Source organism: Canis lupus, chromosome 13, assembly GCF_011100685.1.
Source record: "Canis lupus familiaris isolate Mischka breed German Shepherd chromosome 13, alternate assembly UU_Cfam_GSD_1.0, whole genome shotgun sequence".
NCBI classification, from domain to species: domain Eukaryota; kingdom Metazoa; phylum Chordata; class Mammalia; order Carnivora; family Canidae; genus Canis; species Canis lupus.
The window spans coordinates 52,850,843-52,878,839 of record NC_049234.1 but is presented as its reverse complement, the minus strand read 5'-3'; the positions used below and the strand labels follow the sequence as shown (position 1 = coordinate 52,878,839).

Here is a 27,997-nt window from a genome sequence, read left to right as displayed (position 1 = left end):
ATAAATAAGACATTTAAGTTGTTATGGAAGAAATAACACTTTCACTATATACTGAATTACATGATACTATACATGGAAAACCCTAAAATCTCCACCAAAAAGCTATCAGAACTTATATATGAATTCAGCAAAGTTGCAAAGTAAGAAGTTAATACTCAAAAATGAGTTGCATTTCTGTACACTAATAATGAAGTAGCAGAAAGAGAAATTAAGAAAACAATTCCACTTACCATTGCACCAAAAAGAATAAAATATCTGGGAATAAACTTAACTAAGGAGGTGAACGACGTATACTCTGATAAGTATTAAACATTAATAAAAGAAATTGAAGATAACACAAACAAATGGAAAGGTATTCCATGCTCATGGATTGGAAGAGTAAATATTGTTAAAATGTCTATTCTACCTAAAACAATCTACATATTTAATTTAATCCCTATTAAAATACCAACATCATTTTTCACAGAACCTGAGGAGAAAATGCTAAAATTTGTATATGATCACAAAAGCCTGTAATAGCCAAAGCGTTCTTGAAAAGAAGAACAAAACTGGAGGTATGACAATCCCAGATTTCCAGATATACTACAAAACTGTGGTAATTGAAACAGTATGGTATTGGCACAAACATAAACACAAAAATCAATGGAACAGAATAGAGAGCTCAGAAATAAGCCCAAAATTATATGGTCGATTCATCTTTGACAAAGGAGACAAGAATATGCAGTGGGAAAAAGACAGTTTTTCCAACAAATGGTATTGGGAAAACTGGATAGCTACATGCAAAAGGATGAACCAGACCACTTTCTTTCACCATATGGAAAAATAAACTTAAAATGGATTAAGTACCTAAATGTGAGACCTGAAACCACAAAATTTGTAGAAGATAGCACAGGCAGTAAATTCTCTGACATCATCCATAGTGACATTTTTCTAGATAAATCTCCTTAGGGAAGGGAAGCAAAAACAAAAATAAACTATTGAGACTACATCAAAATAAAAACTTTCTGCACAGCAAAGGAAGAAATCAACACAACAAAAAGACAGCTGACCAAATGGGAGAAGGTATTTGTAAATGAAAAATCCAATAAATGTTAGTATCCATAATATATAAAGAACTTATACAACACCAAAATGAAAAAAAAGTAATTCAATTGAAAAATGGGTGGAAGACATGAACAGAAATTTCTCCCAAGAAGACATACACATGGCCAGTAGACATATGAAAAGATGCTCACTATCACTCATCACCAGGGTATAGCAAATCAAAACTACAGTGAAATATCATCTCACATCTTTTAGAATGACTAACATCAAAACCAAAAGAAATAAATGTTGGCAAGGTTGTGGGAAAAAAGGAACCCATGTACACTGTTGGTGGGAATGCAAATTGGTGCATCTACTGTGGAAAATAGTATGGATCTTCCTCAAAAAATTAAAAATAGAATTACCATATGATCTAGTAATTCTACTACTGTGTATCTACCCCCATAATATGAAAACACTAACTCAAAAAGATGTATATATCTTTATATTTATTGCAGCATTATTTACAGTTGCAAAATTATGGAAGCACCCTAAATGTCCTCAATAGCATGAAATATTACTCAGCCATTAAGAAGGATGAAATCTTGCTATTCGTAAAATATGGATGGAGCTAGAGAGTATTATGTTAAGTGAAATAAGTCAAAGAAAGACAAATACCTTAAGATTTCACTTATATATGGAATTTAAGAAACAAAACAAATGGAACAAAAAACAAAAGAAAAAAGGAGACAAGCCAGACTTTTTTATGAAAAAAATAGATTTATTTATTTGAGAGAGAGAGAGTATGCAAATTGGGAGAGGGGCAGAGGGAGAGAATCTCAAGCAGACTCCATGATGAGTGTTGAACCTGACACAGGGCTTAGTCCCATGACCTGAGATCATGACCCGAGCCAAAACAAGAGTTGGCCACTCAACCAACTGAACCATCCAGGCACCCCCTGCTCCAAATAGACTCTTAACACAGAGAAAAAACTGATGGTTACCAGAGGGACGGGAGGTAGGAGGGGGGATGACTGAAATAGGTAAAGGAGATTAATAGGGTAATGAGTACTTGATAACACACATAATTGTAAAGTCACTATATTATTCACTTGAAATTAATATTACATTAGATGTTAACTCTAGTGGAGCTAAAATTAAATACTACACACATACATACATACCACACCCCATAATCTGCTGAATATGCTGAGAGAGCAGATCAATAGCAGAATAGATCTACAGAAAGATGTCATATTTGGACGTGGGCACCTTTCTTTTTTTTTTTTTTTTTTTTGACGTGGGCACCTTTCTATATGGAAAATGACAGTTTAAGATAGGACATGGCGAGATCTATGTGCAGCAACTGGGTAGTATATTTATAAAGATCAGAAAAGAAAAAGATTATTGATTTTTTTTAAAGTTAAGACCTTGTAACAAAAATACTATTTTGAGAAACCAAATTGAGACTACTGTTCTATTTTCAGAGGTTTTATAAACCATAATAAGAATACAGAACATCAGAGAATGATGAGAAAAATAACTACCATATGATCCAGAAAGTCCACCTCTGGGTATTTATCAGAAGAAAATAAAAACACTAACTTGAAAAGTTATCTTCACCTCCATGTTCACTAAAGGATTATTTATAGTGGCCAAGACATGGGAATACAGTAAGTGTCCATCAACAGATTAATAGATAAGGTAAATAGAATATTACTCAGCCATAAAAAGAAGGAAATTTTGCCACTTGTGACAACATGGATGGACCTCAAGGGTATTATGTGAGCTGAAATGAGTCTGAAAGATAAAGACAAATACCTTTTGATCTCACTTATATATGGAGTCTGAGAAATGAAACAAAACAAAGCAAAACCCGAGCTCATAGAGAGAGAATAGTGGTTGCCAGATGTAGAGAGTGGGAAGTAGACGGTGGGCAAAATGGGTGAAGAGGATCTAAAGGTACAAATTTCCAATTATAAAATAAATAAGTCAAGGGGATGCAATGTGCCATATGGTGATTATAATTAATATTGTACTGTATATTTGAAACTTAAGAGTAGGTCACATCAGTTCACATCAGGTGCCACCTTGGGTTACAGGTTTCAAGAATTTGGAAAGGGGAATTTTCTATCCTGATAATGGCCTTGGCAGTGTTCTCAGCTGCCAGTATGAGGTGGTAGGCACAGGTCTAAGCCAGCTTTTGTGGCCATGAAGAATAATAAGCCTGAGATGCTGTCCTCCTTCGCTACAAAGCCCTGGACACTCACCAACCAACCAGCTTTCCTGGTTGTACCTACTATGTGCAGGCCTTTAGAAGAACAGGTCACTTCCTTAGGTACTTTTAAAAAAGTATTGGAGGGAAAGTTAATACTGAAGGCAAAACTAATAACGTTCTGATAAACCAAAGCCGAGGCACTTGACCAAGGTCACGGACCCTAGAAGGGTAGTTTCAGGATTTAAATACATTAATCTGAGTTAAAATACAAATCTTTCAGGAAGGCTAAATTCAGTGGGACCTGGCCAGTACCAGTGTAGTTTCTTGCTCCTCTGCAACTTGTACTCTTGGCTCCATATTCATCTCATGTTCCTAGACAGCAGCTACTCATACTGATCTCTAGGATGTTTCATATGCTTCCAACACTCTGTCCAGCCCTTCTCCTTCACCTAGCTGATTGTTGGCCACTCGTTTGTTCTCAGCATTAAAAAAAAAAAAAAAGTCAACTTATTGGGGAGGATAGATTATTTGCCCACTCTACTAATATATCTGAATCTGAATATATATATATATATATATACACATACATATTTGTGCACACAAACTGAGTGTGGATATTTCAGAGAGTCAAGCTTCAGGTATAGAAACAGACCAGCAGGAGTTACAAATTAAGAGGTCTATTGGAGGGAATTCCTTTGAAGGATTGTGGAGGTTGGTTGAGAAAAGGCGGAATTACATGAGGCAGGGTCAGGAAAGGCAGGCTGGAACCCTGCTGGCTATGGCTGAAACTACTGTCCATAGATGCAATTTCTTCTTCATCAGGGAAGCCTCAGCTCTGATCTTAAGGCATTTCAAATGATTAAACCAGCCCATTCAGATTATCTGGGAAAAATCTTTTTTACTTAAAATCAACTAATCGTAGATTTTAATCGCATCTTTGATTAAACACCTTCACAGCAACACCTACATTAGTGTTTGACTGACTAACCAGGGACCGTAGCTTAGCAAAATTCACACATTAAAAAATTATCATAGGGCAGGGCAGCCTGGGTGGCTCAGCGGTTTAACGCTGCCTTTGGCCCAGGGTGGATCCTGGAGTCTCAGGATCGAGGCCCACGTCGGGCTCCCTGCATGGGGCCTGCTTCTTCCTCTGCCTGTGACTCTGCCTCTCTCTCTCATTCTGTGTCTCTCGTGAATGAGTGAATAAAATCTTAAAAAAAAAATTATCATAACATTTCACATAGTATGTAAGTTTAGGAGTCAACATTATATTTACTTAATGCCACATCTCTTTTTTTTTCAATATTGTTGGCATCTATATCCAGGATTGAGTTTTTGGATCCTTGGAGACTAAAAAATTACAATGAATTAATAAGTATTATTATGATTTTTTGAATGTTCATGAAAATCATTGAAGTTATGAAACATCTGTTTTATATAACTGAACTAATTATTCAGACATATTTACTCTTATTTTGTGGTTTTAATATTTAACATAACCATAACCAATTTTTTCAGCATCCTGGGGGAACTTTTTTTATTACATTGCTATTCTTCTGGGAAATATTTAATATATATGTATGTGTAAGTATATTCATATATGTATATTACATATATGTGTACCAATCTGTTTAAGCTATTAATATACATTTTATTCCTGTCTTATGTTCTCAGCCAATGAGAGCTAGTAAACAAAACTGTTGTTTTGTTAATTATACACTTCTCTAGGATTTTGATGGAATCTTGTCTCACATTTAGATCTTTCATCCATTTTGAGTTCATCTTTGTGTCTGCTGCAAGAGAGTGGTCTAGTTTCATTCTTCTGCATGTGGATGTCCAATTTTCCCAGCAACATTTATTGAAGAGACTGTTTTTCTTCCAGTGAATAGTCTTTCCTCCTTTTTCCAATATTAGTTGACCATAAAGTTCAGGGTCCACTTCTGGGTTCTCTATTCTGTTTCATTGATCTATGTGTCTGTTTTTGTGCCAGTACCACACTGTCTTGATGACCACAGCTTTGTAGTACAACCTGAAATCTGGCATTCTGATGCCCCCAGATATGGTTTTCTTTTTTAAAATTCCCCTGGCTATTTGGGGTCTTTTCTGATTCCACACAAATCTTAAAATAATTTGTTCTAATTTTCTGAAGAAAGTCCATGGTATTTTGATAGGGATTGCATTAAGCATGTATGTTGCCCTGGGTAACATTGACATTTTCACAATATTAATTCTGCCAATCCACGAGCATGGAATAGTTTTCCATCTCTTTGTGTCTTCCTCAATTTCTTTCAGAAGTGTTCTATAGTTTTTAGGGTATAGATCCTTTACCTCTTTGGTTAGGTTTATTCCTAGGTATCTTATGCTTTTGGGTGCAATTGTAAACAGGATTGACTCCTTAATTTCTCTTTCTTCAGTCTCATTGTTAGTGTATAGAAATGCCACTGATTTCTGGGCATTGATTTAAGGCATGCATTTTCCTTAGTAGATTCAAAGAAATAAGAAGAGTGACCACCAATATGCAAAGCAGGAACTTAGAGCTAATTTACTAAAAGTGCCTTTGCTAGAGATGCTTTGCCCCTCCTCTCCACTCCAGGCATAATATGATATGCAAGTCCTGAGACATTTTTAATGTGAACATTGTTCTCTATGCATTGGGTGGGAAATGTTGGGTGGTTAGGGAAAAAGGTAACAGAGCAGTTTATATAATTATACAATATATAAATAACAAACTACAATTTCAAGGAGTTGTCACCTGAGACGTGAGCATATGATACCTGTCAAGCGCACTGTAAGGACAGCAGCAAAGGGGCTGTCATCAGAATATATTGAAATTCGCAAAAGAGAGGTACAGATAAGAAGCAGAAAGAGGTGGGTTTGATTTGATCTCAAAGGAAGGGTTGAGTTTGCCTAAACAAAGAGGAGTGAAGCCTCTAGTTGGAGGGAGAAATATTATGCAGGCTTTAGGGTCCCTGTGAAAAGGGCAGCCTGGTTGCCTTTGAAGATCTGGGTGCAGGACAGTAGGGGATGAGGTTGAAACAGTGGGCTGTGGCCAAACTGTGGAGGAACATACATATCAGAAAACAGAGTTGGAATTTATCCTTATAGGTAATGATTCCTCAGAGAAGCATCAGCACAGTGAGTGGTGACAAGAATAATTGAACATGAGAATTTGAGAGAACACTTTAACTTAATAAATGTATCAGATGTATCACTTACCATAATGGACAGAATAAAATGATTTATTTTAGTGCTGGTAGCAACACATGAAGCCAGTGTTCTAATGAAAATGATTTGGCTTAATGAATTAACTTGTAAACCTACTGGACAAGATATATAATGCTATGTCAGGTATTAGGCTTCGCACACTGCCACTTTTCAAAAAATGAAATGTAATAATGGGACTTGTCAAGACTCTGAAGTAATAAATGTCATTAAACTCAGAAGACAAGGAGATCGCTTCACTTTCATTTGCCCAGGGACCTGAAGTCCCAATGTCTGAGGAAAACCTAAAAGCCTGTTAATAAATTTATATTTAAAAGAATGAATACATTAGTTAATGCCTGATTCAGATCTCCCCATCATTAAGGACAGGGAGTGTGTCTTACGGTGATTGGTCTCTCAAAGATGTATAGAAAAAACACCCTTCTCCTAATCACTGAATTAAAAAGAATTCTCTAGCACTAGTTTAATCACTACCCTATAATCAAATCAGGCATGAAATCAAGTTTTGATTATATATTATTCTTCCTATTATGAACAAATTGCCAAATCACTAGGAACGCCCCTAAGTATGGGGGAGGATGGCAAAGGATGGGCGAGGCAAACAGTTTATTTAGTAAAACAGAGAAATACAATTAAATTTCTGTGAAATTTACAAAGTTATTAATTTTTTTTTTTTTTGCGGAGGTGGGGGGACTTTCCTGAAAGAACTTAGATTACTCCCTACAATACATCTTAAGTCTACCCTAAAGGGCTGCCATCAAGTAGAGAAATAAAACTACTTGTTTTGTAAGAAATCTCTGCCCAAATGCTTCAAAATATAGCACCTTCTTTTAAAGCAAAGAGAAGGACTTTCTAGTTGTCTATATTCTTATTTGATCTTCCAAATAAAAGTATTACTTGCTACTGCATTATTTTTCTTAAGATCTTTATGGAAAAAAAATGGAATCTTGGTTATCTTTATATACCCCCTCCTACTACAGGGGTTACCATGATTACAGTGCAATTAAATATTACTTAAGTGACAAAAATAAGCTTTTATTATGTCTCTTTAGTGTAAATATTCTAAAAGTTTAGTAAGCTCTTATTTTCAAAATAGTTCCTTGTACTTGCAGATGATTCTGTCCAAAATTTTTAGTTCTGAGAAGATTTTTGGTTCTCATCATATAAATGACAGCATAACTGAACATATGATTCTAGGGATGTGTACTTTTTTCCTTCAAGATTTGGATATAACAATATCTTTTTCTGATAAATTGAACAAATTGTAGGCCAAACATTTCTCTACCCACTTTCAGCCAGTATCCTTTTATTTTTAAAGTTATTGTCACTTCTCAAGCTCAATATTTTATTCTTGTTGTTCACTTGACCATAGTTTATCCTGATGCCCCTCTCTGTCCATTGTTGATTTCTGTGATTATTCTCATTAAATCATTCCAGTCACAGTCCTTAAATAGCCTTTTTGAAATGAATTACAAATTATTCTTTACCCTGTATCTATACTTGGAATAAAATGCCCTGTAGAAATAATATGATTTTGGAGGGTCAACTGTGTAATTTTTTTTATGGATAGCATAATATTCAATTCAATGTTTTGCATATAATTGTCCTACCAAAAAATCTGCAGGGATCCCTGGGTGGCGCAGCGGTTTGGCGCCTGCCTTTGGCCCAGGGCGTGATCCTGGAGACCCGGGATCGAATCCCACGTCGGGCTCCCGGTGCCTGGAGCATGCTTCTCCCTCTGCCTATGTCTCTGCCTCTCTCTCTCTCTGTGACTATCATAAATAAATAAAAATTAAAAAAAAACTATCAAAAAATCTGCAATAACTCAATAAATGATTAAACAATTCGTCTGCCAATCACTCGCCCTATTTTATAAAAAAAATAAAGTTAGTAATGCATTTTTTTCTAATTTTTAACACCTTCTATCCATTTAATAAAGCATACTTGGTTATGTTGAACAATGGTATATTGTTGAATTGATGCAGGGACACAACAGATGACCAATAATTCTTTTTTAAATTGAATGACTTGATGTGCCAATTAAAAATCTTGTTTGATTTCTAGTTTTGAGAAGATTTAATTCATTAGAGCTCTGCTAGCCTGAGAGGGTACTTTCTCCCATCCTTAGTACCTGCCTGCTGACATCTTGAACAGGTAAAGTATATAAATCCTGTAATGGGAAAATAGGTCTTATAATGGTGATGTGAAAAACAAGCTTCTGTAATCAAACATCTCTTAATTTCCCATTTGCTAATTAGTAGCTGTTATAACAAGGATATGAATCTCATTTTTCTTATCTTTAAAATGGAATGTACCTTTTCCATACAGTTGTTTTAATAATTTAATGTGACTATGTAAGTTAAGAATTTGGCATGGTGATTGGCCCTAAACATGACCTTATGTAGAAGAAAATATTTTTATAATTAATTTTTTTCTTCTTATAAAATCACTTTTATTTATTTATTTTTTTTTTAAATTTTTTTTTTTAATTTTTATTTATTTATGATAGTCACACACAGAGAGAGAGAGAGGCAGAGACACAGGCAGAGGGAGAAGCAGGCTCCATGCACCGGGAGCCCGACGTGGGACTCGATCCCGGGTCCCCAGGATCGCGCCCTGGGCCAAAGGCAGGCGCCAAACCGCTGCGCCACCCAGGGATCCCCATAAAATCACTTTTAATTAGAGGTTTAAATAAGAATAGTTACAGAAAACCAAAAAGCTCTTTGCTTTTAAAAACATATGTAAAGAATTTTATTATTATTATCATTTTAAACCATTGACATTCAGCTAATTTCTGGAGATTTTTTTGTTCAGATATTGTACCTTTACTAGGTTTCTTACAAAATGACTTACAGGAGCAAATTCTAAAAAATCCTCCCATTAAGGTCTTCATAAGAACCTGTGTTAGTGAAGCAACTAACCGTGAACTTGCTACCAATTTCTGTGACCCATGACAGACTAAGCAAATGGTCTTTTTCAAAATGAGCATATGGATATTCATCACTCATTTTAATACTTGCTGTACACCTTCTTACTTTCTCTCACCTAATAGGGCTTTAGATTTCATGTTATTGGGAGTTGTAAAAATAAATAAATAATTTTAAAAGCCCCATTGGTCTCTCAAATATATTTTAAAAAGACACTAGTACTGTAAGTGGAAACACTGAATTGGAATTACCATTCTAAATTTTGTATAGAAGAAGCTCTTAGATTTTTTTTTTTCACTTTGAAAAATGGCTTAGAATCCCATGGATCAGTGCCTTAAAGAGCTAAAAGTTTACTACCCACTTTGAAGTTTAATTAGCATTCTAGCAATCAAACCTTGTTTCTTCTTTCCTCTTGTCCTACTTCATATTGATAACAGGGAGAACTCTACCAACCATGCACAGCCCCTTACCCACACTTCAGTTAAGTTCTTCCTACCTGACCCATGAAGCTAGGACTACCAAACTGCAACTTTCCTCCATGTACAGAGATACTTTTGAAACATTGTATGATGTAATTTTTTTAAAAGATTTTATTTATTTATTCATGAGAGGCACAGAGAGACAGAGAAGCAGAGAGACAGGCAGAGGGAGAAACAGGCTCCATGCAGGGAGCCCCACGTGGGACTCTATCCTGGGACCCCAGCATCATACCCTAGGCTGAAGGTGGTGCCAAACCACTGGGCCACCAGGGCTGCCCCTGATGTAAAATTTAATGTTATTTTCAAGTAGATTAAGGTGCCTCCAGAGTACCCATATTGATAAACAGCCTACTCTTATACAGATGATGGTTTTCTATTTAAAAAAAATATATAAAAATCAAGCAGTGCACATATTTGGATGCAACAAACACCTCCCTTACTATATAGAATTTTCAAAAGACTCCACAGGATCCCTGCCTTCATGGGCTCTGCAGTAGCAGGCCTATTTACTCCTACTGTGGCAAGCATATGTCTTCAATGTTCACGTTCGGTTTACAGCTTTGTCAGGCATCAATTGCAGCAAATGTCTGCTTTTCTGTATTTGATTATATCTTTTGTTCATGCTTTTCCTCCAAGCCTTTGAGTCAGAGGTTCTCAAGGACTAACACAGGAAAGGGCAAATGGAAAGTGAGATATGCACACGGCTTACATTCTCAGACCTGGTCTAGCCCCTAACATGGCTCACCAGATCAGGGATCACTGAGTTTTCTATCCTTTGAACCCAATCCAAATATATTTGGTATAAAATTGACCTCTACATTGGGCAGTTAATATAAACACATTGCTAGCTTTACTTTTCTTAGCAGACATCTATTGAGATTTTTTTTCACTCTTTAGCATAGGTTAGCCATAGGATAATAAGTACATATACAAATTCTTAGGATTTTAACTTTAGCATCTTATTGAATTTATATGTAACAACATAAAGCAGCTCAAATCTCCATGTTGACAAAGACAAGATTTCTGTTACTATTGGTTACACACAACATTTTTCATTTATTTATATTATCAGCTCCTCTCGCAGGCTAATGTTTATATTCACCCTAGACCTTGATCTCTAGGAAACAGATCTCTAGGAAACAGCAAAGGTTATCACTAGTATTCGACTGAGGAAGTACAGTCCCAGGGCAACAAGAGACAGGGAAAATGGAAGTTAAAACAGGAAAGTATGGAGAGCAATGCAAGTGATAGGTTACTATCAGAATATAGAAGAGAAAAAAAAATTAATAAGATTTGAAGGTAGCACAAGATTCTTTAAGGAGAAGATAGTTAACCAGTCAAAAAGGATAAAAGTGGAGTTCACAGGTGGATAAGTAGAAAACTCATTAAAAGAAATTACACCAGATTGTTAAAACAATTGGAGGAATGATAGTGTTTGGCATATCATGAGATCAGCAAGGTGTTTTACTTGAGAGAATGGTAAGAGTTGAGACTGGGGCCTCGTGAGCTCAGCTTAAGAATTTTAGTTTGATCCCCACCCAAGGCAGTGAGGAGCCGCTGAAAAATATTCAGATCAATAATAATACAGATTCCGAGTTTTGGAATATCACTCTATTTGTTGCATGAAGTTTTTGGAAGTATCCAGACTCTGGGCAAACTTGTCAGGACTTCATTGTGTGGAAATAAGTGAAGAGCAACCAAATGAGAACAAGCCATGGCTATTTATTCAGAGCTTGTCAACAACCAGGGAATCAGCCACTGTCACCTGTATTTTGGCACAGCCTCAAAGATAGGCAGATGGATGGGCAGTGGAAAAAAGGGAAGCTTCAGTTATGCCCTTACTAAAGGCTATTGGCATGGGGAAATGGAACGTGTTTTAACTGGAAGCAAGGAATCCTGTGTGATTGGTTTAAGGTTCATGTTTGTCTTTCTCTGTTTGGTCCTAAGTCAGAAGCAGGGATAGAAATTAGAAAAGCATCAATTAACCAGATCTTACCTATTTGGAGCCAGTTATTATAGAGGTTATTGTTTAGCCCCTGAACTGTTACTAGAAACTGTGTTCTGACTTCCTAAAAATCTGACCTGTAGTAGGCTGGCTTCCTGGGCTATTTGCTATAGATAAAGGAGCTGGTTTCCTAGGGAGGTTGCTACAGGTTGTGGTACACAGAGTTCTGTTTTTATACATGGCCTGGCCATTGCCTGTTTATATATTTAGCCTCTCGGTAGTTATAATTCAATTAACACAGAAGGATTGAATAGAAGCAGTGACACTAGTTATGGAATTAGAGGGACATTTCAGAAGAAGTAGTAGGAAGATTTTTATACTAACTTGGACACAAAGGGAAATAAACACATATTTCTGTTTGGGGCAAAAATCACAGTTGGTATAGCAGTAATTAGAGCAAGAGGACCACAAGCCATAAAATCAGTAATAAACAAATGAGACTACACCAAACAAAAAAGCTACTACACAGCAAAAAGCAAACAAAAATCAGGGATGCCTGGGTGGCTCAGTGGTTGAGCGCCTTCCTTTGGCTCAGGATGTGGTCCCGGAGTTCTGGGATCAAGTCCCACATAGGCTCGTGCATGGAGCCTGCTTCTCCTCTCTCTGCCTCTGTCTCTGCCTCTCATGAATAAATAAATAAATAAAATCTTTAAAAAAAATATAAAATGAAAAAAAAAAAACCCTACAGAATGGAGAAAGAAAATGTTTGTGAATCATGTTATCTGATAAGAGACTGATATACAAAATACATTTTTATTTACAAATAAAAAATATTTATAAATCATGTTATTTGATAAGAGATTGATATCCAAAATACAAACTTTTACAACTCAATGGGAAAAATAATCTAATTAAAATGGGCAAAGGTCCTGAATATTTTTCCAAAGATGATATACAAATAGTTAACAGGTACATGAAAATTTGCCCAATATCACTAATCATCAGGGAAATGCAAATCAAAACCAAAATGAAATATCATCTCATGCTTGTTGAATAACTATCATAAAAAAGATGAGGTAAGTGCTGGTGAGGATGCGGAGAGAAGGTAACCTTTGTGCACTGTTGATGGGAATGTAAATGGGAGCAGACACTATGGAAAATAGTACGGAGGTTCCTAAAAAAAATTAAAAATAGAACTACCATATTATCCAGCGATTCCACTTCTGAAATATATCAGAAGGAAACAAAAACACTATATCCAAGAGAGATCTGCAATCCATGGTCACAGAAGCATTATTTATAACAGACAAGACATGGAAACAACGTAAGTATTCATCAACAGACGAGTGGATAAAGAAACTGTACACACACACACAAACATACACACACACGGTATTTATTCAGCCACAAAGTAGAAGGAAATGCTGCCATTTACAACAAAATGGATGAATCTTTAAGCCATTCTGCTAAGTGAAATAAGACAAAAACAAATGCTACATGATCTTACTTGTATGTGAAATCTAAAAAAAAAAAAAAAAGAAAGAAAAAAAAAAAACCCGACTGATAGAAAACAATCAGATTTGTAATTATTAGAGGTGGGGGTCTGGGGGAAGGAGAATTGGGTGAAGGTGGCCAAAAGGTACAAACTTTCAGTTTCAAGATAGGTACTAGGTATATACTGTACAACATGATGACTATAGTTGACACTACTCTATGGTACGTTTAAAAGTTAAGAGAGTAAATTCTAAGAATTCTTACACACACACAACTTTTTCTTCTTTTTTTAATATATGTGAGATGATGAATATTAGCTAAATATATTGTGGTAATCATTGTAGGCACTGTACATCCAATACTTCCATAATGTTTGGTGAATAGGACATCCTCAAAACAGTTGTTAATTAAATAAATTAAATATAATTGATCTAGCAGTCAGAAGAAATATAATACCTAAAGATAAATAGAGCACTTCTGGTATTACAAATCATAGTCATGGATGATATTGCATAGGTTAAGTATCTTGAGTTAAAATGAATGTCTTCTTCTTTTGATTCCATGAAGAGGTGAGTTTGAGTTCAGGTCAGAAGGAAATATTAATCAGATGGAGAGGAAGAGTGTGGTATGAGAGGGAGGAGGGCAGGTAAAACATTCCAGGGAAAAGATACTACACATATAAAGGCTGAGGAAGATGGGAATTTAAAGAATGGAAGGCGAGTACCGAAGAATACAGAGAACAAGGAAACTGAGTTGTGTGGTAGTCAGCCCAGGCATGGAAGCCAATGCTATTTCATTAAGTGACCATGTTAATGAATTTGGTCATTATCCTAAATATAATGGAAAGAAAATATGCTTTTAAGCAGGGTCAAAGGCATTACCAAATATGCATTTTGAAGCTATTGCTCTGGGGGGGGTGTGTCTGGGTGCTCAGTTGATTAAGCATCTGACTCTTGATTTTGGCTCAGGTCATGATCTCAGGGTCATGGGATCGAGTCCCACATCAGGCTCCATGCCTAATCAGGGGATTCTCTGTCCTTCTCTCTCTTCTCCTCCTCCTACTCCACACATGCACACTTGCCTTCTCCCAATAAAATAAAATAAAATAAGTATAAGTATAATTGTTTTTTTTAAACTATTGCTCTGGGTTTAGAGGATAGAACAAAAGACACATACACATATTGGAATTGGAGAGAAACATCAGGATACTATTGTAATAGCTGTTGAAGCCACAGGGCATTATTTCCATAAGAACTTCAATCAACTACATGGACACAGTTTTATATTCAGAAAAATATAAATTATTTAGTACACAGAAGTTCTTAAAATGTGAAGTGTGTATATTAGAATCAATTGTGTTGCTTTTAAAAACACTGTACAGGTCAATCTTCCGTTCCTTTCTTTACTCTGATTTCTCTCAAAGCTAGAGTCACACACACATTAAAGATTCACAAATGATACTGATAAGTTCTTTTGATATGTCCCTAATAGCCACTTAACAAGCATGTTACTAAATAACCCATGGATCAAAAAAGAAACCAAAAGAGAAATAACAAAATACATTGAGACAAATGAAAATGGAAATACAGCATAACAAAACTTATAGGAAGCAGCAGAAACAGTTCTAAGAGAGAAGTGCATGGCAATAAATGCCTGCATCAATAAAAAGACAGTTCTCAAATAAACCACCTAAATTTACACCTCAAGGAACTTGAAAAAACAGCCCAAAGTCAGTAGAAGAAAGGAAATAACAGATCAGAATGGAAAAAAAAAAAATAAAGATTAAAAAGGCAAAAAGGTAATAGAAGAGATGAATAAAACTAGAGCTGGTCTCTGAAAAGATAAACAAAATTGACAAACCTTTAGCTAGACTCACAAAGAAAAGAAGGGGGAGTGCTCAAATAAATAAAATAAAAAAATAAAACAGGAGATGTTATAACTGACACCACAGAAGTACAAAGGACCATAAGAGATCTCTATGAATAATTATATGCTAACAAATTGGACAGGCTGGAAGAAACAGGTAAGTTCCTAGGAACATAAAACCTACCAAGACTGAATTATGAAAACAGAAAATTGAATAGAGTAATTCCTAGTAATGAGATGATACTAGGAATAAAACAAAACAAAACAAAACAAAAAACAAAACAAAACAAAAATTAAAAAAACCTAGGACCAGACAGCTTTGCTGGTGAAATCTATGAAGCATTTAAAAAAGATTTAATACCAGTTTTTCTCAAACTCTTCCAAAAAATAGATGGGGGAACATTTCTATATGTTTTATGAGGCCAGTATACTTGATACCAAAACCTGAAGAACCACAAGAAAAAAAAAAAAGCCAATATTCCTAATGAACATAGATGTAAAATACTCAACTAAATATTAGCAAACCAAATTCACAATATATCAAAAGGTTAATATAACATGATCAAGTGGGATTTATTCCAGGGATGCAAAATGGTTCAACATCCCAAGTTAATCCATGTGATAAATCATATTAACAAAGATGAGAATAAAAAATACAATAATTTCAATATATGAAGAAAAAGCATTTGACAAAATTTAGCATCTATTTATGATAAAAACTCTCAACAAAATGAATAGAGAGAAAATGTTACTCAGCATAATAAAGGCCATATATGACAAGTCCACAGCTAATATCATACTCAAAACAGTGAAAAACTTAAAGATTTTACTGTAAGTTCAGGAACAAGACAAGGATACCCACTCTCATCACTTTTATTCAATATAGTAACGGAAGTCATAGAGATACTATTCAAGAAAAAGAAAAAAAATCATCCAAAGAGAATGGAAGAAGTAAAACTGTCACTCTTTGCAGATGACATTGTATTATAGACAGAAAACCCTGAAGACTTCACCAGAAAAAATAGAATAAGTAGATTCAGTAAATTTTGAAACACAAAAATCAATACACAAAAACCTATTACATTTCTATGCACTAATAGCAAACCATCAGAAAGAGAAATAAAAAACCAATTTCATTTACAATTGCATCAAAAATAATAAAAAACCTAGAAATAAATTTAACCAAAGAGGTAAAAGATCATACACTGAAAACTGTAACACTTGGTAAAAGAAATTGAAGATGACAGAAATAAACTGAAATGTATTATTCTATGCTCATAATTTGGAACAATTAATATTTTAAAAATATTCATCCTAGCCAAAATAATCTACAGATTAAATGTAGACATTTTTCATAGAAATGGAACAAACAATCCTAAAATTTGCATTGAACCATGAAAGACTCTGAATAGCCAAAACAATATTGAGAAAGGAGAACAAAACTGGAGGCATCATACTTCCTGATTTGAAACTGTATTACAAAGCTATAGTAATCAGAACTATGGTATTGGCATAAAAACAGAAACATAGATGGAAGAAACAGAATGGAAAGCATATACATAAACCAAATGATATGCTGTCAACTAATTTATGATAAAGGAGCCAGGAATATACAGTGGGGAAAAAAACAGTCTCAGCAATAAATGGTGTTGAGAAAACTGAACAGCTATATGCAAAACAATGAAACTGGATCATTATCTTACACCATACAAAAAAATGAACTCAAAATGGATTAAATATGCAAATGTAAGATCTGACACCATAAAACTCCTAGAAGAAAACATAAGCAGTAAACTCCTTGACATTGATCTTGGCAGTGATTTTTTGGATTTGACACCAGAAGTGAAAGCCAAAAAAAAACCAAAAAAACAAAAAAACAAAAAAACAAAAATCAATAAATGAGATCATTTCAAACCAGAAATCTTCTTCAAAGGAAACTATCCCAGCAAAGGAAACCATCATTCAAAGGAAAAGGCAACCTACTGAATGGAGAAAATATTTGCAAACCATATATCTGATAAAGGGTTAATATCTAAATACGTAAAAAAACCTCTTACAACTCAAAAGCAAAAGAACATCATCTAATTAAAAAGTAGAGGATCTGAATAGACACTTTTCCAAAGAAGACATATCAATTGCCAACAGGTATGTGAAAGGTACCCAACGTCATTAATATTCAGAGAAATGATAATCAAAAGCACAGTGAAATATCATTTCACATATCTTAGGATGACCATTATCAAAAGACAAGAAATAACAAGTGCTGGTAAGGATGTGGAGAATAGGGAATCCTTGGGCATTTCTGGTGGAAATGAAATTGGATGAAGTCACCAAAGAAAGCAGTGCAGAAGTTCCTCAAATAATTAAAACTACTATGTAATACGGCCATTCCACTTCCTAGAATTTATCCAAAGAAAACGGTAACACTGACTCAAAACTATTTCTGCACCTTAATATTCACTGCAATATTATTTACAATAGCCAAGACATGGTAATAACTTGTGTCAATCAAAAGATAAATGGATACAAAAGTTGCAAATTAATTTGTAAAAAGTTGTAATATTCCATTATACATACATGTACAAAATAGTACAGTATAGTCATCAAAATAAGAAAATCCTGACTTTTGTGACGATATGGATGGCCCTTGAGGGTATTATGCTATTAGAAATGAGTCAGAAAGTGAAAGACAAACACTGTAATGACTTTACTTATATGTGGATTCAAAAAAATAAATAAGCTGCAAACTTATAGATACAGAGAACAGATTGATGGTGTTGCCAGAGGCAAGGTGTGATCAAAATGTAGTCAAAGATACAAACTTCTAGTTATAAAATAAATAAATCATAAGAATGTAATATATAGCATGTTGACATAGTTAATAATACTGCAATGAACTTTGAGAGTTGCTACAATAGTAGATCTTAAAAGTTCCCATTACAAGAAAAAAAAGTGTTTAATTCTATCTGATGGATGTTAACTGAATCATTTTGCTGTATATTTGAAACTAATATGTGTCAATTGTTCTCATAAATACATAAAAATAATGAATAAGAATATAAACATAGTAACCGATTATTTGATAAGGAGTAATAAACCAAAAGAGTGTTTCTTAAAAATAGTATGTAAATGGCCTACCTCACTATCAGTGAGGATGTTTGATATAAAGGGTGTTTTTCAGATCCAATCTCAGACCTACTAAATAAAAATATCTTAGATTTGTACCTGGGAATGTATATATTTAGACTTGTCTCATATTGTAGTTATTATGAATGGAAAACCTTAAGAATGCCAATATTAAAGAAAAAAATGAATAGTAAGATTTTCTAAAATATTCCATAAATATTGCTTTCCTTAACTAGTTATTGATGAGTGATGTGAACTGCAGAAAATTTGAAGTTATATTATATGGTGACAATCAGGAACACAGTGCTACATGTTATTGATTGATTTCTAATATATAGTATGATCCCCAAATAGCCAGATGGCCCAGTTGAAATTTCTATACAGAAACTGAGGAGTGTGAAAAAAGTTCTCACCAATATGGATGATTATTCCAACTCTAATATGACTTGACCCCAGTATGATTCCTTTTCACTTTTACAACAACCTTCTGAAAGATTTTCTTAATAATTGCTAAAATAAGACTATATTGCTATAATAAGACTATTGCTATAATTGCTATAATAAGACTAGTATTCAACTTTTACTAAATACATTGCTCAAGGATATTTTACAGAAATAGATTTAAAATATGAAATATAAATGTATGCTTGCTAAATGTAAAATTCTGCATCTATCTAAAGATAAAAGAATTTAGAGTATTTTTAGGCACATATTACTTTGGATATCCAATGGTTATTTCCCTTTCTTAGCAGCAAATTTATATTCTTTTGGAAAATGAATACTTTCAAGTTATGCATTGGTGGAATTGTTGAACAAAGTTTTCTACTCTCTCACTACAAAAATCAAAGTACACTTGTAGATTTTCCCACTAGATTCATGTTGTTATCACCAAAGAATGTTCACGCAATAGACTTATTCTCTTCACAGAGAAACTAGAACAAGTGGTACATGGAAGAAGTTACTTAATTCATTTCAGTAGCAAAGCCTCATGTTAAGTGGTTCCTAGGACTTTCAGGAGCTTATTCCTATTTCAAGCCTATTTATTCTCCTCTAGTAGAATACATGTGTTTTAGGGATAAATTATTTCACAGGTGTGGTAAGGAATTAGCATGCTGCTGTGGTTAGGGGAATTAATTATTTCAATTAAGAGTTCACATAAGAATGTATGATTATCTATATGCCTATGACCTATAAACTTATGTATATATCTCCAAGTCTAAATAGCATACTTACTCATAGTTGATAAACACTGAAGTGCCCCAAAGTGGGGAGGGACAAGAGAAGGAGAGAAAACTTAATTCTTTTAGTGAGGATACAGATATTTTCTTTAGAGAATCAAACTTCAAACTCTGGGACTGCTGCTACACATTGTGTGTACTGATATTAGTACCACCAGTTAAATTATTTTTGTGACTTTTTGAGAACATATATTTCATTTTATCATGGCAATTTATCATCAGAGACCATGAAATCAAAGCCTCTATTTGTGATCAGAAAAAGTAGGCAAGGATGCCCACCTTCACCATGTGTATTCAATAAAATACTGGAGATCCTTGCTAGAACAATTAGTCAAGAAAAAAAAGGCATCCAAATGAGAAAGGAAAATTCTGTTTGTAGAGGACTTAATCTTACATGTAGAAAATTCTAAGGATGCAACAAAATTCTGATTAGAACTAATAAATTCAGTAAAGTTGCAGGATACATAATCATATAAATGGAAAATCAGTTACATTTTTGTGCACTAACAAAGAATTAAATGAAAGAAATTATGAAAATAATCCCATTGAATGTGAACTGGTACAGTCACTCTGGAAAACTGTGTGGAGGTTCTTCAAAGAGTTAAAAATAGAGCTACCCTATGACCCAACAATTGCACTACTGGGGATTTACCCCAAAGATACAGATGCATTGAAATGTCGGGACACCTGCACCCCAATGTTTCTAGCAGCAATGTCCACAATAGCTAAACTGTGGAAGGAGCCTCGATGTCCATTGAAAGACGAATGGATAAAGTTGTGGTCTAGAATACAATGGAATATTATTCAGCCATTAGAAACAAAAATATGTACCATTTGCTTCAACGTGGATGGAACTGGAGGTTATTATGCTGAGTGAAGTTAGTCAATTGGAGAAGGACAATCATTATATGGTTTCACTCATAGGGGGAATATAAGAAATAGTGAAATGGATTATAGGGAAAATGAGTGGGAAAAATTAGAGAGGGTGACAAAACATGAGAGACTCCTAACCCTGGGAAATGAACAAGGGGAAGGGAAAGGAGAGGTGAGCAGAGGATGGGTGACTGAGTGACAGACACTGAGGAGGGCACTGGATAGAATGAGCACTGACTGTTATACTATATGTTGGCAAATAGAACTTCAATAAAATATATATATATATATTATATATATTAAAGAAAATAATACCATTTATAATAACATAAGAGTATAAAATATTTAACAATAAATTTCAAACTAAGGATATGTAAGACTTATAAACAGTAAACTACACGACACTGATGAAAGAAATTAAAACACAAATAAATGGGAAGACATCCCATGTTCATAGATCGGAAGACTTAATATTATTAAAATATTCATATTACCCAAAGTTATCTACAGATTCCATGTATCTCTATAAAAGTCACATTGGCATTTGTTTTTACAGAAATTGAAAATCCCAAAACACATATGGAGTCACAAATGACTCTGAGTAGCCAAAACAATACTGAGAAAGAACAAAGCTGGAGGCATCACACATCCTAATTTCAAAATAGATTATAAAGCTATAGTAATTAAAATAGCATAGCATTGACCTAAGGAAGGTATACAGACTAATGAAAGAATATAGAATACAATGAAAGAATATAAGAATACAGATCCCAGAAATAAACCCAAGTACATATGGTCAACTGATCTTAGACAATGTTATCAAGAATACAGCAAAGGGGAATGGATAGTCTCATCAGGCAGCAGTTTTGGCAAAGCACATATCCAGACACAAAAGAATGAAATTGGATCTTTATCTTACAATATACACTAGAAAATCAACTCAAAATATATATTAAAGACTTAAATGTAAGGCCCAAGACTCTAAAATTCCTAGTGGAAAACACAGAAGAAAACTTCACAATATTAGGCTTGTCAATGATTTCTTGTGACACCAAAAGCACAGACAACAAAGGCAAAAATAGACAAGTGAGACTACATCAAACTCAAAAGCTTCTACATAATAAAGGAAGGAATTAGCAATGACAAAATAATCTACAGAGTGGGAGAGAATATTTGCAAGCCATATATCTGATAAAGATTAATATTCAAAATATATAAGAAGCTCCTATGACTCAATAGCAACACACACACACACACACACACACACACACACACACACTAACCCAACTGAAAAGTAGGCAAAGGACTTGAATAGACATTTCTCCAAGAATGATACATATGGCCAACAAGTATATGAAGAATCTCAAAATCTTTAATTATGAAGGAAATGCAAATAAAAACCACAAGAAATCACCTCACAGCTGTTAAGATGGCCCTTACTAAAAAAATAAAAATAAAAATAAATGGATAAATAGGTAAATAAACCAAGTGTTGGTACGATTATAGAGAACTCTAGTGGACTACTGGTAAGAATGTAGAATGGTTCAATCTCTGTAGAAATAGCAATGAAGAACAAAGATAGAGGATTTAATGGTTGCGGTGGATCTGGTTTATGCACAAAGCATGGTAAAATCAGTGCATTCTCTCCCTTCAACACATAATGGGTCTTAGTAAATATTTACTAAATGCAAAAATGGTAAAGTATGAAAATGAATCAATCGGGGGGAGCTTAAGCCTTATTTCAGTCTGTATAAGCTGCTTTAACAAAAATACCACAGACTCAGCCTTAAATAACAAACATATATTTGTCACAATTCTGGAGACTGGAAAGTCCAAGGTCAAGGTGGAGGCAGATTCATGTATGAGGCCCACTTCTGGTTCATAAGTGATCTTTTCACTGTGTCCTCACATGGCAGAGAGGAGTGAGAGGTTTCTGGATTCCTTTTTTTAAGGACACTAATTTCACTCAGGAGTGCCCAATCATCATGATCTAATCAAATCCCAAAGGCCTTAATTAACCTAAAATACTACCACATTGAGGTTTATGCTTTTAACATAGGAATTGAGTAGGGGGAGGTGGACAGACATACTCAGTCCATAACAAGCCTGAAACACTGATACTAAAGAAATTTAAATATGTGTTTGTTTTTTACTGAAGAAAAAAAAGGATGTGCTAGATTTTTAAGTCTGATAGTTGGTTCCAAATAGTATTATCTAGATTATTATTATGATCATGTCCAGTTACTTGAAGATACTAGCAATTGTGTCAAGTCTAGTACTCCCTGGATATCAGCCACTAGTTACTTTGAAAATGGACACTCTTATGTATTCTCTTTACCTATTTTGAAAATTTCAAAATTGTGGACTTTTTTTCTTGAATATGTTCATATTTTCTAAATATTCTTTTCAGGAAAAAAGTGCCTTGACATAGATCTCGACAGTGATATTATGAACATGACACATAAAGCACAAGCAATAAAATAAAAAATAAACAAGTGGTACTAAATTGAACTAAAAAACTCCTGCACAGCAAAAGAAATGACCAACAAGATGAAAAGATAATCTATGAAATGGGAAAAAAATAATTAGAAACCATATATCCGATAAGGGACTAATATCTGAAACATATGAAGAACTCCTAGAACTCACTAGCAAACAAATGAAAAACCCAAATAATTCAATGAAAATATGGGCAAAGAATCTGAATAGACAGTTTTCCAACAAGCTATATAAATGGCCGATAGAAAAGGTGCTCAATGTCATTAATCATTAGGGAAATGCAAATTAAAACCATGAGATATCATCTCATGCCTGTCAGAATGGCTATATTCAAAAGGACAAGAGATAAGAAATGTTGGCAAGGATGTGAAGAACAAGGAACCCTGTACACACTGGTGGGAATGTAAATGGCTGCAGCCAGGATGGAAAAAAAGTATGAAGGTTCCTCAAAAAAATTAAAAATAGAACTACTCTATGACCAGAAATATTACTTTTGAGGATATATCTAAAGGAAACAAAAATACTATGTCAAGAAGATACTTGCACCTCCATGTTCATATAGCATTATTTATAGTAGCCAAGACATGGAAAGAATCTAAATGTCCAAAAATAGATAAGTGGATAAAGAAAAATTGGTACACATGTACACACACATACCCAGCAATATTCCCAGCATTGAAAAAGGAAAAACTAAAAACCTGCCATTTCAACAACACAGATGGGCTTTTGAGAGCATTATCCTAAATTCAAATATGTCAGAGAGAGAGAGACAAACATTGAGTGATCTCACTTATATGTGCAATGTAAAAACAAAAACAAAAACTCATAGAAAATGAGATCAGATTCATGTTTATTGGAGGTGGGGATGGGTGGGTTAATGGGATGAAGATGGTCAAACGGTACAAACTTCCAGTTATACATCAAATAAGTACTAGGGATGTTATCTACAACGTGATGACTATAATATGACACAGCTTTGTGGTATATTTGAAAGTTGTTGTTATGAGACTAAATCTAAACAATTATTGTCGCAAGGAAAAAAAACACATTTTTCCTTGATCTTTTCTTGGTATCTATGTAAGATGATGAATGTTAACTAAACTTATTGTGTGATCCTTTCACAATATATATGTTAAGTCATTATACTGTATACCATAAACTTAAAAAGTGATGTATGTCGATTATATGTCAAAAAAACAAAAAAAAATATTGTCTTACCGCTTTTGCAGACTTTTTTTGAAAGTTTCTATCCAATGGAAAAGACTATTACCAATTATCATTTTTAAAATTCATCAGTTTCTACAAGTTTTATTCTTATTCTCTTCTAATGTGCTCTTAAAATGCTAAGAGCTAAGACTCATGTACTTATTACTAAAATGATATAGACATCTCCTGCATGCACTTTTTGAAATATTCTTGAGTTCATTTAGGAAAAATATCAATAAAATACTCTTATTTCCTGATTTTTAATAAAGTTATTTAAAATAGTAAAAGGGGGATCCCTGGGTGGCTCGGCGGTTTGGCGCCTGCCTTTGGCCCAGGGCGAGATCCTGGGGCCTGGGATCCAGTCCCGCATCGGGCTCCCGGCATGGAGCCTGCTTCTCCCTTCTCCTGTGTCTCTGTCTCTCTCTCTCTCTCTTTCTCTATGTCTATCATTAAAAAAATAAAATTAAAATAAATAAATAAATAAATCTTTAAAAAAATAAAATAGTAAAAAGAAGATTCTGATAAATTATTGCATGGAACTTTCAAACACATTGAATGATATTCTCCTTTCAAGGGCGTTTGCTCCTATAAATAGACTTATGTTGATATCAGTGGAATTTGCTATTTGACTAAAATGAAAAATGTAGGATAGATTTAAAAAATTATGAACTCTTGAGATTGGGAACATAAGGAGGCAACCCACAGAGGCAAAGTGGGCCAATAAGAAGTTTGAGAAAGTTGGAGGAAAATTATTGAGGTTTCCTTTAGTAGTTTTTCTTAAAAGGAATAAAAAAAGTCTTGTAGAGGTATTTTATAGATAATATAAAGTAATTGAAAGTCTAGAAGCTGATGTATTCCTCTAGGAAAAGTAATATGTAGTAACAATGTAAAAAGACATAATATATTATACAATTCAACAAAGCCAGTGGGAAATTGTATTGAGTACATTGGCCTTTGCTTAAATCACAAAATCAATAAAGATTTTCCTCTGTATGGAAAGGCTTTCTGAAGATAAATTCAGGGTATCAACACTAAAGAATTATTTTTTTTATCTACAGTATACTGGAAATAAGACAATTTCGCAGGTGGTACAGAAAACATCTTTTAATATTAAAAACATTTGGAAGAATACATAGGCACAATCATTAGTAAAACAGTTATTAAACATCTTGTGTAAAAAAAAAACATCTAGTGTGTTTATAACACTCTGCTAGATCTTTAGGTGTAAGATTTTAGGTTTTTAATTGGCATTTTGCAATTTGCTAATATAAATCCCAAAATTTCAATAGAGTAAGAACCTTAAATTCTTCTTTTAGCCTGAGTTCTCTCCCCTTATTTCATATAATGTTTAAATATATTACTATGTAGCTTCTTTTTTCTTGCATAAAATGAGTTCATCATGAAAATTAATTACTGTATCAGTCATGTTGTTAGGTAGCCTTCAGAATGCAATATACATTTAATAGATAAAAGAGAAAGAAGTAAATCATTTGCAAGCATTCTAAAAAAAACTTCCAGACATTATTTCACAAGAAAAATCAAATCATTGAGGCAACATGGAATGAATTAAGATACAGATCAAGATGCCTGCGATAACAGCTTTAAAACATGCATTTAACATCAGAAGCCTTAAATGTTAACGTAGTGATCTTACTGGGCAGTGATTAAGTTTCTACACACTCAGTTACTTGAAGCACAGAATGAATACTACAAATATTTTATAGAAAATGGTTGAGAGATCCATAGGAAATAATAGTTTTCACTGGTGAGAAGAAGGACAATGATGTAGAGAATAAAAGATGCTTTTCTGCCAGTCAGAGCCTGTCCTTCTTCTTACTAATGCATATACATGCAGGAATGCATTCTCAAACATAAAACTAATTAAAAAAATAAACAGAAAAGGCAAAATATGAAAGAAACAAGAGTAGGCCTAGATTAGTCCCTCTTAACACACAAATACAACCCAAAATTCAGGAACTATTTCTTCTTTTTAAATAGCATTCTATTTTGGGAGGGGGGAAGATTATTCCTGTCAAAAGGAAAATCTATTTTTAGTACAATGTCAAAAGCTCATTGCCATTCAGGAGCAAAGAAAATTAAATATGAAAATAGGCGATAGCAGCAGCTATTAGCCCTAGTGGAATTACATTTCCCTATTTTCTCTCTTAATTAGTTGCAAAGAATTATTAGTCTACCACAAAGTCTCTCTGCTCTATACGGGTAGTATACATTTGTACACTTCATTGTATCTGTGTTGAGAATATTTATATATTGTGTTCCTGAAGAGTTTTGAACATGAGTTAAAGGAAGTACCCATTTAATACCAAGTTATTCAAATTTAATAATTAGTGGACATGGTTAATTTATTTTACAGTTTTATTTTGTTTGTACTCTATCTGCTTGTTGTTTTTACCTTTTTAGGAAACAACACCTTCAATGTCTTTGATATGGGATTTTTATTTTATTTTTATCTATATAGTTATTTAGAATGAGAGAGAGCACGCACACGTGAGTGGGGGCGGGAGGGGAGGGCAGAGGGAGAGAATCTTAAGCAGATTCCATGCTGAGTGTGGGGCCCATGCAGGGCTTGATCTCTCCACCCTGAAATCATGAGCTGAGCCCAATCAAGTCAGATGTTTAACTGACTGAGCCACTCAGGACATGGGATTTCTAAATATGGGATATTTAGAAATGTATAATATCTTTCTTTAGAGCAACATAAAGTACTTTCCAGATGACCATGCCTCACTTCAATACCACCAGAGAGTTGTAATTAGTGATATTTTAAATTTAGCTGTTAATAACTTTTTAAAGCTATTAATTGTAAATTCCCTTATCAATGTTGCTAATGTGTAATAATATTATGACATCTATTAAATGCCATGACACTGTGTAAATAAAAATAGCACCTAACCATAGTGAGCCTATGAATACTGAGTATAATTGCCTGGAGTTGGCACAATTTCTTTAATTTTTAAATTTTAAATATTAAATATGTGATATGTAAATATTAAACAACACACTACTGCACAAGCAATGGGCCAAATAAGAAATAAAATGGCAGATCAAAATATGTCTCAAAAGAAAAAGAAAATACAATAAGCTATGGGATACAGCAAAAAGCAGGTGCTAGAGTGAAATTTAAGCTATAAATGTATTTTTTTTAAGTGCAAATAACATTACAGCACAAGGAACTAGAAAAAGAAGAAACTTAGCTGAAATTTAGTAGAGGAGGTAAATAACAAGGAAAAATCAGAAATAATATAGAGACTAGAATAAACATAACATTGAAAATAATGACCAGTTTTTCCAAAAAAAAAAAGAAAAAAGCAAAACTGGCAATTCTTTAATACATTAAGAAAAAAAAAAGAAGTCTCAAAAACTAAAATGGAAAATGGAAAACAATAACAGATAACCATAGAAATGCCTGGTACGACAACATATTACTATAAACAATTGTATACTAACAAATCTGATAACTTAGAAAAGCCAAAACCAGATAATTCCCCCTCCTGGATCTGGATGTTTATTTTCCCAGATTAGGGAAGTTTTCTGCTGTTATTTCTGAAATATATTTTCTGCTCCCTTTTCTCTCTTTTCTTTTGGAACACCTGTAATACAAATGTTACAATGTTTGATGGAGTCACAGAGTTGCCTAAGTCTATTCTCATTCCAATTCTTCTTTTTCTCTTTTTTCAGCTTCATTATTTTCCATTATTGTGTCTTTGGGTTACTAACTCATTCCTCTGCTTCTTCCAGTCTTGTGTTCATTACCTGTTTCCAATATCACTTCTTGTATTCTTCATCTCTGATACTTTTTTAACTCTTATTTCTGTTGTAAGTCTCACTGATATTTTCTATTCCTTTCTCAAGCCTGGTTT

At 33.9% G+C, this 27,997-nt stretch overlaps 1 long non-coding RNA gene across 3 annotated transcripts in view; it reads right to left on the bottom strand.

The window, feature by feature from the left end:
• LOC111098628 overlaps positions 1-27,997 on the bottom strand; it is a 190,002-nt gene that overhangs the window by 145,887 nt on the left and 16,118 nt on the right. The window lies entirely within an intron of this gene.